This window comes from Lepeophtheirus salmonis, chromosome 8 (assembly GCF_016086655.4).
Source record: "Lepeophtheirus salmonis chromosome 8, UVic_Lsal_1.4, whole genome shotgun sequence".
NCBI lineage: Eukaryota > Metazoa > Arthropoda > Copepoda > Siphonostomatoida > Caligidae > Lepeophtheirus > Lepeophtheirus salmonis.
In genome coordinates this window covers 4066282-4082885 of record NC_052138.2, presented here as the reverse complement: position 1 = coordinate 4082885, position 16604 = coordinate 4066282, and the positions used below count along the sequence as shown (strand labels likewise).

Below are 16604 nucleotides of genomic sequence, written 5' to 3'. Positions count from 1 at the left end.
CCTTTAGACTAAAAAATTAAAGTGAAATAGTGAATGATTATATGTCAAAAATGGGAGCATGAAAATAATAAGGTATATGTCTATATTGCCTAACTTTATTATATATCTGAATTTAAATTGTATAAAAAATAAAATATGTGATTACATCTGTGATCCAATCTGATTTAAATATTCAACCTGAAAAAATAGACAATTTCTATGGAAAGAATAAGATCTTTTTCTGTAATATTACCTACTTTTCACGTCCCTAATTGATCCAAAAAAATCCAAAAGCCTACTTTGAGTAAATTGAAATATCAGTGTTTCACATTAACATCAAGTAGTATTCAATGCATACATATTCTTTCGAGCCATTTGATGGAGTAATATCAAGAATTCTTTGGTAATTTGTCCTGTTTTTGTTTGTGAAATATCAAGTTAGAGTCTACTTCAAATTATGACGTTGGAAATATATTTAATTAAAGTCTTTCTATCTAATGTGGATGAGACTTGACTTTGGTTTGATACGGACCCGTCGAATAATTTAAAAAAAAAAGAGAGATAAGTTTTTGAATGATAGGCACAACAATGCTGTCTAGCTTTACTTTAGTGCTTGCTATATTAATTAGTTAAAATAACCACTCGGAATGAGTCCAACTCCTATGGCCCACTTCATTAAGGAAGTAAGCCAAGCAATCATCAATGGGAAGAGAATTTCCTAAATAAGGAAGCTCTCTATCCAACTTTCATGCTAAGAGTCAGTCTCTATATCTCATCATCATGGTTGTAAAGACTTTTGATTTCTAAATGAGAAACCAATCAAACATACTACAGAAATGATCCTGTGAAGTATGATCTTAATTGGATAACTGCACCCTGAAGTAACTTTATCCTCTTTTTCCGCTCTATTCACCTTTGAATATTTGAGAAATCTCAAAAAACTTATGCTAACTCCATCTGTCGTCAAAGAGGTCAAGAGTCTGATAAACATTTTTTTTTTTTAAAGAAACTAAATATGTACAAGGTTGTAGCTTGTAGCCAGGAAGTGGTTCTGAAGATCAAAACATTTAGACGAAACTAACAACTACAGACAGCCATTTTTGGGGAACTAAACAAGTTCGACAATGTTTAAACCACCTTTAGACTAAAAAATTAAAGTGAAATAGTGAATGATTATATGTCAAAAATGGGAGCATGAAAATAATAAGGTATATGTCTATATTGCCTAACTTTATTATATATCTGAATTTAAATTGTATAAAAAATAAAATATGTGATTACATCTGTGATCCAATCTGATTTAAATATTCAACCTGAAAAAATAGACAATTTCTATGGAAAGAATAAGATCTTTTTCTGTAATATTACCTACTTTTCACGTCCCTAATTGATCCAAAAAATCCAAAAGCCTACTTTGAGTAAATTGAAATATCAGTGTTTCACATTAACATCAAGTAGTATTCAATGCATACATATTCTTTCGAGCCATTTGATGGAGTAATATCAAGAATTCTTTGGTAATTTGTCCTGTTTTTGTTTGTGAAATATCAAGTTAGAGTCTACTTCAAATTATGACGTTGGAAATATATTTAATTAAAGTCTTTCTATCTAATGTGGATGAGACTTGACTTTGGTTTGATACGGACCCGTCGAATAATTTAAAAAAAAAGAGAGATAAGTTTTTGAATGATAGGCACAACAATGCTGTCTAGCTTTACTTTAGTGCTTGCTATATTAATTAGTTAAAATAACCACTCGGAATGAGTCCAACTCCTATGGCCCACTTCATTAAGGAAGTAAGCCAAGCAATCATCAATGGGAAGAGAATTTCCTAAATAAGGAAGCTCTCTATCCAACTTTCATGCTAAGAGTCAGTCTCTATATCTCATCATCATGGTTGTAAAGACTTTTGATTTCTAAATGAGAAACCAATCAAACATACTACAGAAATGATCCTGTGAAGTATGATCTTAATTGGATAACTGCACCCTGAAGTAACTTTATCCTCTTTTTCCGCTCTATTCACCTTTGAATATTTGAGAAATCTCAAGAAAACTTATGCTAACTCCATCTGTCGTCAAAGAGGTCAAGAGTCTGATAAACATTTTTTTTTGTTTAAAAGAAACTAAATATGTACAAGGTTGTAGCTTGTAGCCAGGAAGTGGTTCTGAAGATCAAAACATTTAGACGAAACTAACAACTACAGACAGCCATTTTTGGGGAACTAAACAAGTTCGACAATGTTTAAACCACCTTTAGACTAAAAAATTAAAGTGAAATAGTGAATGATTATATGTCAAAAATGGGAGCATGAAAATAATAAGGTATATGTCTATATTGCCTAACTTTATTATATATCTGAATTTAAATTGTATAAAAAATAAAATATGTGATTACATCTGTGATCCAATCTGATTTAAATATTCAACCTGAAAAAATAGACAATTTCTATGGAAAGAATAAGATCTTTTTCTGTAATATTACCTACTTTTCACGTCCCTAATTGATCCAAAAAAATCCAAAAGCCTACTTTGAGTAAATTGAAATATCAGTGTTTCACATTAACATCAAGTAGTATTCAATGCATACATATTCTTTCGAGCCATTTGATGGAGTAATATCAAGAATTCTTTGGTAATTTGTCCTGTTTTTGTTTGTGAAATATCAAGTTAGAGTCTACTTCAAATTATGACGTTGGAAATATATTTAATTAAAGTCTTTCTATCTAATGTGGATGAGACTTGACTTTGGTTTGATACGGACCCGTCGAATAATTAAAAAAAAAAAGAGAGATAAGTTTTTGAATGATAGGCACAACAATGCTGTCTAGCTTTACTTTAGTGCTTGCTATATTAATTAGTTAAAATAACCACTCGGAATGAGTCCAACTCCTATGGCCCACTTCATTAAGGAAGTAAGCCAAGCAATCATCAATGGGAAGAGATTCCCTAAATAAGGAAGCTCTCTATCCAACTTTCATGCTAAGAGTCAGTCTCTATATCTCATCATCATGGTTGTAAAGACTTTTGATTTCTAAATGAGAAACCAATCAAACATACTACAGAAATGATCCTGTGAAGTATGATCTTAATTGGATAACTGCACCCTGAAGTAACTTTATCCTCTTTTTCCGCTCTATTCACCTTTGAATATTTGAGAAATCTCAAGAAAACTTATGCTAACTCCATCTGTCGTCAAAGAGGTCAAGAGTCTGATAAACATTTTTTTTATTTTAAAGAAACTAAATATGTACAAGGTTGTAGCTTGTAGCCAGGAAGTGGTTCTGAAGATCAAAACATTTAGACGAAACTAACAACTACAGACAGCCATTTTTGGGGAACTAAACAAGTTCGACAATGTTTAAACCACCTTTAGACTAAAAAATTAAAGTGAAATAGTGAATGATTATATGTCAAAAATGGGAGCATGAAAATAATAAGGTATATGTCTATATTGCCTAACTTTATTATATATCTGAATTTAAATTGTATAAAAATAAAATATGTGATTACATCTGTGATCCAATCTGATTTAAATATTCAACCTGAAAAAATAGACAATTTCTATGGAAAGAATAAGATCTTTTTCTGTAATATTACCTACTTTTCACGTCCCTAATTGATCCAAAAAAATCCAAAAGCCTACTTTGAGTAAATTGAAATATCAGTGTTTCACATTAACATCAAGTAGTATTCAATGCATACATATTCTTTCGAGCCATTTGATGGAGTAATATCAAGAATTCTTTGGTAATTTGTCCTGTTTTTGTTTGTGAAATATCAAGTTAGAGTCTACTTCAAATTATGACGTTGGAAATATATTTAATTAAAGTCTTTCTATCTAATGTGGATGAGACTTGACTTTGGTTTGATACGGACCCGTCGAATAATTTAAAAAAAAGAGAGATAAGTTTTTGAATGATAGGCACAACAATGCTGTCTAGCTTCTTTAGTGCTTGCTATATTAATTAGTTAAAATAACCACTCGGAATGAGTCCAACTCCTATGGCCCACTTCATTAAGGAAGTAAGCCAAGCAATCATCAATGGGAAGAGAATTTCCTAAATAAGGAAGCTCTCTATCCAACTTTCATGCTAAGAGTCAGTCTCTATATCTCATCATCATGGTTGTAAAGACTTTTGATTTCTAAATGAGAAACCAATCAAACATACTACAGAAATGATCCTGTGAAGTATGATCTTAATTGGATAACTGCACCCTGAAGTAACTTTATCCTCTTTTTCCGCTCTATTCACCTTTGAATATTTGAGAAATCTCAAGAAAACTTATGCTAACTCCATCTGTCGTCAAAGAGGTCAAGAGTCTGATAAACATTTTTTTTATTTTAAAGAAACTAAATATGTACAAGGTTGTAGCTTGTAGCCAGGAAGTGGTTCTGAAGATCAAAACATTTAGACGAAACTAACAACTACAGACAGCCATTTTTGGGGAACTAAACAAGTTCGACAATGTTTAAACCACCTTTAGACTAAAAAATTAAAGTGAAATAGTGAATGATTATATGTCAAAAATGGGAGCATGAAAATAATAAGGTATATGTCTATATTGCCTAACTTTATTATATATCTGAATTTAAATTGTATAAAAATAAAATATGTGATTACATCTGTGATCCAATCTGATTTAAATATTCAACCTGAAAAAATAGACAATTTCTATGGAAAGAATAAGATCTTTTTCTGTAATATTACCTACTTTTCACGTCCCTAATTGATCCAAAAAAATCCAAAAGCCTACTTTGAGTAAATTGAAATATCAGTGTTTCACATTAACATCAAGTAGTATTCAATGCATACATATTCTTTCGAGCCATTTGATGGAGTAATATCAAGAATTCTTTGGTAATTTGTCCTGTTTTTGTTTGTGAAATATCAAGTTAGAGTCTACTTCAAATTATGACGTTGGAAATATATTTAATTAAAGTCTTTCTATCTAATGTGGATGAGACTTGACTTTGGTTTGATACGGACCCGTCGAATAATTTAAAAAAAAAAAGATAAGTTTTTGAATGATAGGCACAACAATGCTGTCTAGCTTTACTTTAGTGCTTGCTATATTAATTAGTTAAAATAACCACTCGGAATGAGTCCAACTCCTATGGCCCACTTCATTAAGGAAGTAAGCCAAGCAATCATCAATGGGAAGAGAATTTCCTAAATAAGGAAGCTCTCTATCCAACTTTCATGCTAAGAGTCAGTCTCTATATCTCATCATCATGGTTGTAAAGACTTTTGATTTCTAAATGAGAAACCAATCAAACATACTACAGAAATGATCCTGTGAAGTATGATCTTAATTGGATAACTGCACCCTGAAGTAACTTTATCCTCTTTTTCCGCTCTATTCACCTTTGAATATTTGAGAAATCTCAAGAAAACTTATGCTAACTCCATCTGTCGTCAAAGAGGTCAAGAGTCTGATAAACATTTTTTTTTTTTAAAGAAACTAAATATGTACAAGGTTGTAGCTTGTAGCCAGGAAGTGGTTCTGAAGATCAAAACATTTAGACGAAACTAACAACTACAGACAGCCATTTTTGGGGAACTAAACAAGTTCGACAATGTTTAAACCACCTTTAGACTAAAAAATTAAAGTGAAATAGTGAATGATTATATGTCAAAAATGGGAGCATGAAAATAATAAGGTATATGTCTATATTGCCTAACTTTATTATATATCTGAATTTAAATTGTATAAAAAATAAAATATGTGATTACATCTGTGATCCAATCTGATTTAAATATTCAACCTGAAAAAAATAGACAATTTCTATGGAAAGAATAAGATCTTTTTCTGTAATATTACCTACTTTTCACGTCCCTAATTGATCCAAAAAATCCAAAAGCCTACTTTGAGTAAATTGAAATATCAGTGTTTCACATTAACATCAAGTAGTATTCAATGCATACATATTCTTTCGAGCCATTTGATGGAGTAATATCAAGAATTCTTTGGTAATTTGTCCTGTTTTTGTTTGTGAAATATCAAGTTAGAGTCTACTTCAAATTATGACGTTGGAAATATATTTAATTAAAGTCTTTCTATCTAATGTGGATGAGACTTGACTTTGGTTTGATACGGACCCGTCGAATAATTTAAAAAAAAAAAAGAGAGATAAGTTTTTGAATGATAGGCACAACAATGCTGTCTAGCTTTACTTTAGTGCTTGCTATATTAATTAGTTAAAATAACCACTCGGAATGAGTCCAACTCCTATGGCCCACTTCATTAAGGAAGTAAGCCAAGCAATCATCAATGGGAAGAGAATTTCCTAAATAAGGAAGCTCTCTATCCAACTTTCATGCTAAGAGTCAGTCTCTATATCTCATCATCATGGTTGTAAAGACTTTTGATTTCTAAATGAGAAACCAATCAAACATACTACAGAAATGATCCTGTGAAGTATGATCTTAATTGGATAACTGCACCCTGAAGTAACTTTATCCTCTTTTTCCGCTCTATTCACCTTTGAATATTTGAGAAATCTCAAGAAAACTTATGCTAACTCCATCTGTCGTCAAAGAGGTCAAGAGTCTGATAAACATTTTTTTTTTTTAAAGAAACTAAATATGTACAAGGTTGTAGCTTGTAGCCAGGAAGCGGTTCTGAAGATCAAAACATTTAGACGAAACTAACAACTACAGACAGCCATTTTTGGGGAACTAAACAAGTTCGACAATGTTTAAACCACCTTTAGACTAAAAAATTAAAGTGAAATAGTGAATGATTATATGTCAAAAATGGGAGCATGAAAATAATAAGGTATATGTCTATATTGCCTAACTTTATTATATATCTGAATTTAAATTGTATAAAAATAAAATATGTGATTACATCTGTGATCCAATCTGATTTAAATATTCAACCTGAAAAAATAGACAATTTCTATGGAAAGAATAAGATCTTTTTCTGTAATATTACCTACTTTTCACGTCCCTAATTGATCCAAAAAAATCCAAAAGCCTACTTTGAGTAAATTGAAATATCAGTGTTTCACATTAACATCAAGTAGTATTCAATGCATACATATTCTTTCGAGCCATTTGATGGAGTAATATCAAGAATTCTTTGGTAATTTGTCCTGTTTTTGTTTGTGAAATATCAAGTTAGAGTCTACTTCAAATTATGACGTTGGAAATATATTTAATTAAAGTCTTTCTATCTAATGTGGATGAGACTTGACTTTGGTTTGATACGGACCCGTCGAATAATTTAAAAAAAAAAGAGAGATAAGTTTTTGAATGATAGGCACAACAATGCTGTCTAGCTTTACTTTAGTGCTTGCTATATTAATTAGTTAAAATAACCACTCGGAATGAGTCCAACTCCTATGGCCCACTTCATTAAGGAAGTAAGCCAAGCAATCATCAATGGGAAGAGAATTTCCTAAATAAGGAAGCTCTCTATCCAACTTTCATGCTAAGAGTCAGTCTCTATATCTCATCATCATGGTTGTAAAGACTTTTGATTTCTAAATGAGAAACCAATCAAACATACTACAGAAATGATCCTGTGAAGTATGATCTTAATTGGATAACTGCACCCTGAAGTAACTTTATCCTCTTTTTCCGCTCTATTCACCTTTGAATATTTGAGAAATCTCAAGAAAACTTATGCTAACTCCATCTGTCGTCAAAGAGGTCAAGAGTCTGATAAACATTTTTTTTATTTTAAAGAAACTAAATATGTACAAGGTTGTAGCTTGTAGCCAGGAAGTGGTTCTGAAGATCAAAACATTTAGACGAAACTAACAACTACAGACAGCCATTTTTGGGGAACTAAACAAGTTCGACAATGTTTAAACCACCTTTAGACTAAAAAATTAAAGTGAAATAGTGAATGATTATATGTCAAAAATGGGAGCATGAAAATAATAAGGTATATGTCTATATTGCCTAACTTTATTATATATCTGAATTTAAATTGTATAAAAAATAAAATATGTGATTACATCTGTGATCCAATCTGATTTAAATATTCAACCTGAAAAAATAGACAATTTCTATGGAAAGAATAAGATCTTTTTCTGTAATATTACCTACTTTTCACGTCCCTAATTGATCCAAAAAATCCAAAAGCCTACTTTGAGTAAATTGAAATATCAGTGTTTCACATTAACATCAAGTAGTATTCAATGCATACATATTCTTTCGAGCCATTTGATGGAGTAATATCAAGAATTCTTTGGTAATTTGTCCTGTTTTTGTTTGTGAAATATCAAGTTAGAGTCTACTTCAAATTATGACGTTGGAAATATATTTAATTAAAGTCTTTCTATCTAATGTGGATGAGACTTGACTTTGGTTTGATACGGACCCGTCGAATAATTTAAAAAAAAAAAAGAGAGATAAGTTTTTGAATGATAGGCACAACAATGCTGTCTAGCTTTACTTTAGTGCTTGCTATATTAATTAGTTAAAATAACCACTCGGAATGAGTCCAACTCCTATGGCCCACTTCATTAAGGAAGTAAGCCAAGCAATCATCAATGGGAAGAGAATTTCCTAAATAAGGAAGCTCTCTATCCAACTTTCATGCTAAGAGTCAGTCTCTATATCTCATCATCATGGTTGTAAAGACTTTTGATTTCTAAATGAGAAACCAATCAAACATACTACAGAAATGATCCTGTGAAGTATGATCTTAATTGGATAACTGCACCCTGAAGTAACTTTATCCTCTTTTTCCGCTCTATTCACCTTTGAATATTTGAGAAATCTCAAGAAAACTTATGCTAACTCCATCTGTCGTCAAAGAGGTCAAGAGTCTGATAAACATTTTTTTTTATTTTAAAGAAACTAAATATGTACAAGGTTGTAGCTTGTAGCCAGGAAGTGGTTCTGAAGATCAAAACATTTAGACGAAACTAACAACTACAGACAGCCATTTTTGGGGAACTAAACAAGTTCGACAATGTTTAAACCACCTTAGACTAAAAAATTAAAGTGAAATAGTGAATGATTATATGTCAAAAATGGGAGCATGAAAATAATAAGGTATATGTCTATATTGCCTAACTTTATTATATATCTGAATTTAAATTGTATAAAAATAAAATATGTGATTACATCTGTGATCCAATCTGATTTAAATATTCAACCTGAAAAAATAGACAATTTCTATGGAAAGAATAAGATCTTTTTCTGTAATATTACCTACTTTTCACGTCCCTAATTGATCCAAAAAATCCAAAAGCCTACTTTGAGTAAATTGAAATATCAGTGTTTCACATTAACATCAAGTAGTATTCAATGCATACATATTCTTTCGAGCCATTTGATGGAGTAATATCAAGAATTCTTTGGTAATTTGTCCTGTTTTTGTTTGTGAAATATCAAGTTAGAGTCTACTTCAAATTATGACGTTGGAAATATATTTAATTAAAGTCTTTCTATCTAATGTGGATGAGACTTGACTTTGGTTTGATACGGACCCGTCGAATAATTTAAAAAAAAGAGAGATAAGTTTTTGAATGATAGGCACAACAATGCTGTCTAGCTTTACTTTAGTGCTTGCTATATTAATTAGTTAAAATAACCACTCGGAATGAGTCCAACTCCTATGGCCCACTTCATTAAGGAAGTAAGCCAAGCAATCATCAATGGGAAGAGAATTTCCTAAATAAGGAAGCTCTCTATCCAACTTTCATGCTAAGAGTCAGTCTCTATATCTCATCATCATGGTTGTAAAGACTTTTGATTTCTAAATGAGAAACCAATCAAACATACTACAGAAATGATCCTGTGAAGTATGATCTTAATTGGATAACTGCACCCTGAAGTAACTTTATCCTCTTTTTCCGCTCTATTCACCTTTGAATATTTGAGAAATCTCAAGAAAACTTATGCTAACTCCATCTGTCGTCAAAGAGGTCAAGAGTCTGATAAACATTTTTTTTATTTTAAAGAAACTAAATATGTACAAGGTTGTAGCTTGTAGCCAGGAAGCGGTTCTGAAGATCAAAACATTTAGACGAAACTAACAACTACAGACAGCCATTTTTGGGGAACTAAACAAGTTCGACAATGTTTAAACCACCTTTAGACTAAAAAATTAAAGTGAAATAGTGAATGATTATATGTCAAAAATGGGAGCATGAAAATAATAAGGTATATGTCTATATTGCCTAACTTTATTATATATCTGAATTTAAATTGTATAAAAAATAAAATATGTGATTACATCTGTGATCCAATCTGATTTAAATATTCAACCTGAAAAAATAGACAATTTCTATGGAAAGAATAAGATCTTTTTCTGTAATATTACCTACTTTTCACGTCCCTAATTGATCCAAAAAAAATCCAAAAGCCTACTTTGAGTAAATTGAAATATCAGTGTTTCACATTAACATCAAGTAGTATTCAATGCATACATATTCTTTCGAGCCATTTGATGGAGTAATATCAAGAATTCTTTGTAATTTGTCCTGTTTTTGTTTGTGAAATATCAAGTTAGAGTCTACTTCAAATTATGACGTTGGAAATATATTTAATTAAAGTCTTTCTATCTAATGTGGATGAGACTTGACTTTGGTTTGATACGGACCCGTCGAATAATTTAAAAAAAAAAGAGAGATAAGTTTTTGAATGATAGGCACAACAATGCTGTCTAGCTTTACTTTAGTGCTTGCTATATTAATTAGTTAAAATAACCACTCGGAATGAGTCCAACTCCTATGGCCCACTTCATTAAGGAAGTAAGCCAAGCAATCATCAATGGGAAGAGAATTTCCTAAATAAGGAAGCTCTCTATCCAACTTTCATGCTAAGAGTCAGTCTCTATATCTCATCATCATGGTTGTAAAGACTTTTGATTTCTAAATGAGAAACCAATCAAACATACTACAGAAATGATCCTGTGAAGTATGATCTTAATTGGATAACTGCACCCTGAAGTAACTTTATCCTCTTTTTCCGCTCTATTCACCTTTGAATATTTGAGAAATCTCAAGAAAACTTATGCTAACTCCATCTGTCGTCAAAGAGGTCAAGAGTCTGATAAACATTTTTTTTTTATTTTAAAGAAACTAAATATGTACAAGGTTGTAGCTTGTAGCCAGGAAGTGGTTCTGAAGATCAAAACATTTAGACGAAACTAACAACTACAGACAGCCATTTTTGGGGAACTAAACAAGTTCGACAATGTTTAAACCACCTTTAGACTAAAAAATTAAAGTGAAATAGTGAATGATTATATGTCAAAAATGGGAGCATGAAAATAATAAGGTATATGTCTATATTGCCTAACTTTATTATATATCTGAATTTAAATTGTATAAAAATAAAATATGTGATTACATCTGTGATCCAATCTGATTTAAATATTCAACCTGAAAAAATAGACAATTTCTATGGAAAGAATAAGATCTTTTTCTGTAATATTACCTACTTTTCACGTCCCTAATTGATCCAAAAAAATCCAAAAGCCTACTTTGAGTAAATTGAAATATCAGTGTTTCACATTAACATCAAGTAGTATTCAATGCATACATATTCTTTCGAGCCATTTGATGGAGTAATATCAAGAATTCTTTGGTAATTTGTCCTGTTTTTGTTTGTGAAATATCAAGTTAGAGTCTACTTCAAATTATGACGTTGGAAATATATTTAATTAAAGTCTTTCTATCTAATGTGGATGAGACTTGACTTTGGTTTGATACGGACCCGTCGAATAATTAAAAAAAAAAAAGATAAGTTTTTGAATGATAGGCACAACAATGCTGTCTAGCTTTACTTTAGTGCTTGCTATATTAATTAGTTAAAATAACCACTCGGAATGAGTCCAACTCCTATGGCCCACTTCATTAAGGAAGTAAGCCAAGCAATCATCAATGGGAAGAGAATTTCCTAAATAAGGAAGCTCTCTATCCAACTTTCATGCTAAGAGTCAGTCTCTATATCTCATCATCATGGTTGTAAAGACTTTTGATTTCTAAATGAGAAACCAATCAAACATACTACAGAAATGATCCTGTGAAGTATGATCTTAATTGGATAACTGCACCCTGAAGTAACTTTATCCTCTTTTTCCGCTCTATTCACCTTTGAATATTTGAGAAATCTCAAGAAAACTTATGCTAACTCCATCTGTCGTCAAAGAGGTCAAGAGTCTGATAAACATTTTTTTTTTTTAAAGAAACTAAATATGTACAAGGTTGTAGCTTGTAGCCAGGAAGTGGTTCTGAAGATCAAAACATTTAGACGAAACTAACAACTACAGACAGCCATTTTTGGGGAACTAAACAAGTTCGACAATGTTTAAACCACCTTTAGACTAAAAAATTAAAGTGAAATAGTGAATGATTATATGTCAAAAATGGGAGCATGAAAATAATAAGGTATATGTCTATATTGCCTAACTTTATTATATATCTGAATTTAAATTGTATAAAAAATAAAATATGTGATTACATCTGTGATCCAATCTGATTTAAATATTCAACCTGAAAAAATAGACAATTTCTATGGAAAGAATAAGATCTTTTTCTGTAATATTACCTACTTTTCACGTCCCTAATTGATCCAAAAAAAATCCAAAAGCCTACTTTGAGTAAATTGAAATATCAGTGTTTCACATTAACATCAAGTAGTATTCAATGCATACATATTCTTTCGAGCCATTTGATGGAGTAATATCAAGAATTCTTTGGTAATTTGTCCTGTTTTTTTGTTTGTGAAATATCAAGTTAGAGTCTACTTCAAATTATGACGTTGGAAATATATTTAATTAAAGTCTTTCTATCTAATGTGGATGAGACTTGACTTTGGTTTGATACGGACCCGTCGAATAATTTAAAAAAAAGAGAGATAAGTTTTTGAATGATAGGCACAACAATGCTGTCTAGCTTTACTTTAGTGCTTGCTATATTAATTAGTTAAAATAACCACTCGGAATGAGTCCAACTCCTATGGCCCACTTCATTAAGGAAGTAAGCCAAGCAATCATCAATGGGAAGAGAATTTCCTAAATAAGGAAGCTCTCTATCCAACTTTCATGCTAAGAGTCAGTCTCTATATCTCATCATCATGGTTGTAAAGACTTTTGATTTCTAAATGAGAAACCAATCAAACATACTACAGAAATGATCCTGTGAAGTATGATCTTAATTGGATAACTGCACCCTGAAGTAACTTTATCCTCTTTTTCCGCTCTATTCACCTTTGAATATTTGAGAAATCTCAAGAAAACTTATGCTAACTCCATCTGTCGTCAAAGAGGTCAAGAGTCTGATAAACATTTTTTTTTGTTTAAAAGAAACTAAATATGTACAAGGTTGTAGCTTGTAGCCAGGAAGTGGTTCTGAAGATCAAAACATTTAGACGAAACTAACAACTACAGACAGCCATTTTTGGGGAACTAAACAAGTTCGACAATGTTTAAACCACCTTTAGACTAAAAAATTAAAGTGAAATAGTGAATGATTATATGTCAAAAATGGGAGCATGAAAATAATAAGGTATATGTCTATATTGCCTAACTTTATTATATATCTGAATTTAAATTGTATAAAAAATAAAATATGTGATTACATCTGTGATCCAATCTGATTTAAATATTCAACCTGAAAAAATAGACAATTTCTATGGAAAGAATAAGATCTTTTTCTGTAATATTACCTACTTTTCACGTCCCTAATTGATCCAAAAAATCCAAAAGCCTACTTTGAGTAAATTGAAATATCAGTGTTTCACATTAACATCAAGTAGTATTCAATGCATACATATTCTTTCGAGCCATTTGATGGAGTAATATCAAGAATTCTTTGGTAATTTGTCCTGTTTTTGTTTGTGAAATATCAAGTTAGAGTCTACTTCAAATTATGACGTTGGAAATATATTTAATTAAAGTCTTTCTATCTAATGTGGATGAGACTTGACTTTGGTTTGATACGGACCCGTCGAATAATTAAAAAAAAAAAAGAGAGATAAGTTTTTGAATGATAGGCACAACAATGCTGTCTAGCTTTACTTTAGTGCTTGCTATATTAATTAGTTAAAATAACCACTCGGAATGAGTCCAACTCCTATGGCCCACTTCATTAAGGAAGTAAGCCAAGCAATCATCAATGGGAAGAGAATTTCCTAAATAAGGAAGCTCTCTATCCAACTTTCATGCTAAGAGTCAGTCTCTATATCTCATCATCATGGTTGTAAAGACTTTTGATTTCTAAATGAGAAACCAATCAAACATACTACAGAAATGATCCTGTGAAGTATGATCTTAATTGGATAACTGCACCCTGAAGTAACTTTATCCTCTTTTTCCGCTCTATTCACCTTTGAATATTTGAGAAATCTCAAGAAAACTTATGCTAACTCCATCTGTCGTCAAAGAGGTCAAGAGTCTGATAAACATTTTTTTTTTTTAAAGAAACTAAATATGTACAAGGTTGTAGCTTGTAGCCAGGAAGTGGTTCTGAAGATCAAAACATTTAGACGAAACTAACAACTACAGACAGCCATTTTTGGGGAACTAAACAAGTTCGACAATGTTTAAACCACCTTTAGACTAAAAAATTAAAGTGAAATAGTGAATGATTATATGTCAAAAATGGGAGCATGAAAATAATAAGGTATATGTCTATATTGCCTAACTTTATTATATATCTGAATTTAAATTGTATAAAAATAAAATATGTGATTACATCTGTGATCCAATCTGATTTAAATATTCAACCTGAAAAAATAGACAATTTCTATGGAAAGAATAAGATCTTTTTCTGTAATATTACCTACTTTTCACGTCCCTAATTGATCCAAAAAATCCAAAAGCCTACTTTGAGTAAATTGAAATATCAGTGTTTCACATTAACATCAAGTAGTATTCAATGCATACATATTCTTTCGAGCCATTTGATGGAGTAATATCAAGAATTCTTTGGTAATTTGTCCTGTTTTTGTTTGTGAAATATCAAGTTAGAGTCTACTTCAAATTATGACGTTGGAAATATATTTAATTAAAGTCTTTCTATCTAATGTGGATGAGACTTGACTTTGGTTTGATACGGACCCGTCGAATAATTTAAAAAAAAAGAGAGATAAGTTTTTGAATGATAGGCACAACAATGCTGTCTAGCTTTACTTTAGTGCTTGCTATATTAATTAGTTAAAATAACCACTCGGAATGAGTCCAACTCCTATGGCCCACTTCATTAAGGAAGTAAGCCAAGCAATCATCAATGGGAAGAGAATTTCCTAAATAAGGAAGCTCTCTATCCAACTTTCATGCTAAGAGTCAGTCTCTATATCTCATCATCATGGTTGTAAAGACTTTTGATTTCTAAATGAGAAACCAATCAAACATACTACAGAAATGATCCTGTGAAGTATGATCTTAATTGGATAACTGCACCCTGAAGTAACTTTATCCTCTTTTTCCGCTCTATTCACCTTTGAATATTTGAGAAATCTCAAGAAAACTTATGCTAACTCCATCTGTCGTCAAAGAGGTCAAGAGTCTGATAAACATTTTTTTTTGTTTAAAAGAAACTAAATATGTACAAGGTTGTAGCTTGTAGCCAGGAAGTGGTTCTGAAGATCAAAACATTTAGACGAAACTAACAACTACAGACAGCCATTTTTGGGGAACTAAACAAGTTCGACAATGTTTAAACCACCTTTAGACTAAAAAATTAAAGTGAAATAGTGAATGATTATATGTCAAAAATGGGAGCATGAAAATAATAAGGTATATGTCTATATTGCCTAACTTTATTATATATCTGAATTTAAATTGTATAAAAAATAAAATATGTGATTACATCTGTGATCCAATCTGATTTAAATATTCAACCTGAAAAAATAGACAATTTCTATGGAAAGAATAAGATCTTTTTCTGTAATATTACCTACTTTTCACGTCCCTAATTGATCCAAAAAAATCCAAAAGCCTACTTTGAGTAAATTGAAATATCAGTGTTTCACATTAACATCAAGTAGTATTCAATGCATACATATTCTTTCGAGCCATTTGATGGAGTAATATCAAGAATTCTTTGGTAATTTGTCCTGTTTTTGTTTGTGAAATATCAAGTTAGAGTCTACTTCAAATTATGACGTTGGAAATATATTTAATTAAAGTCTTTCTATCTAATGTGGATGAGACTTGACTTTGGTTTGATACGGACCCGTCGAATAATTTAAAAAAAAGAGAGATAAGTTTTTGAATGATAGGCACAACAATGCTGTCTAGCTTTACTTTAGTGCTTGCTATATTAATTAGTTAAAATAACCACTCGGAATGAGTCCAACTCCTATGGCCCACTTCATTAAGGAAGTAAGCCAAGCAATCATCAATGGGAAGAGAATTTCCTAAATAAGGAAGCTCTCTATCCAACTTTCATGCTAAGAGTCAGTCTCTATATCTCATCATCATGGTTGTAAAGACTTTTGATTTCTAAATGAGAAACCAATCAAACATACTACAGAAATGATCCTGTGAAGTATGATCTTAATTGGATAACTGCACCCTGAAGTAACTTTATCCTCTTTTTCCGCTCTATTCACCTTTGAATATTTGAGAAATCTCAAGAAAACTTATGCTAACTCCATCTGTCGTCAAAGAGGTCATGTTATTACATTTTTTATTCAGGTAATATTGTAA

General features: G+C 31.1%; 15 pseudogenes; all 15 read right to left on the bottom strand.

Moving 5' to 3' along the window:
- Positions 1-616: 616 nt before the first annotated feature.
- LOC121123791 (small nucleolar RNA U3) lies at positions 617-838 on the bottom strand (annotated as a pseudogene).
- An 891-nt stretch (positions 839-1729) lies between these two features.
- On the bottom strand, positions 1730-1951 carry LOC121123792 (small nucleolar RNA U3; annotated as a pseudogene).
- Positions 1952-2847: 896 nt separating this feature from the next.
- LOC121123808 (small nucleolar RNA U3) lies at positions 2848-3068 on the bottom strand (annotated as a pseudogene).
- Positions 3069-3958: 890 nt separating this feature from the next.
- On the bottom strand, positions 3959-4180 carry LOC121123793 (small nucleolar RNA U3; annotated as a pseudogene).
- An 891-nt stretch (positions 4181-5071) lies between these two features.
- LOC121123794 (small nucleolar RNA U3) lies at positions 5072-5293 on the bottom strand (annotated as a pseudogene).
- An 896-nt stretch (positions 5294-6189) lies between these two features.
- On the bottom strand, positions 6190-6411 carry LOC121123796 (small nucleolar RNA U3; annotated as a pseudogene).
- Positions 6412-7304: 893 nt separating this feature from the next.
- LOC121123797 (small nucleolar RNA U3) lies at positions 7305-7526 on the bottom strand (annotated as a pseudogene).
- Positions 7527-8422: 896 nt separating this feature from the next.
- Positions 8423-8644, bottom strand: LOC121123798 (small nucleolar RNA U3; annotated as a pseudogene).
- An 891-nt stretch (positions 8645-9535) lies between these two features.
- LOC121123799 (small nucleolar RNA U3) lies at positions 9536-9757 on the bottom strand (annotated as a pseudogene).
- An 895-nt stretch (positions 9758-10652) lies between these two features.
- On the bottom strand, positions 10653-10874 carry LOC121123800 (small nucleolar RNA U3; annotated as a pseudogene).
- Positions 10875-11767: 893 nt separating this feature from the next.
- Positions 11768-11989, bottom strand: LOC121123801 (small nucleolar RNA U3; annotated as a pseudogene).
- An 895-nt stretch (positions 11990-12884) lies between these two features.
- On the bottom strand, positions 12885-13106 carry LOC121123802 (small nucleolar RNA U3; annotated as a pseudogene).
- An 896-nt stretch (positions 13107-14002) lies between these two features.
- On the bottom strand, positions 14003-14224 carry LOC121123803 (small nucleolar RNA U3; annotated as a pseudogene).
- An 891-nt stretch (positions 14225-15115) lies between these two features.
- LOC121123804 (small nucleolar RNA U3) lies at positions 15116-15337 on the bottom strand (annotated as a pseudogene).
- Positions 15338-16231: 894 nt separating this feature from the next.
- On the bottom strand, positions 16232-16453 carry LOC121123805 (small nucleolar RNA U3; annotated as a pseudogene).
- Between the last annotated feature and the right edge of the window lie 151 nt (positions 16454-16604).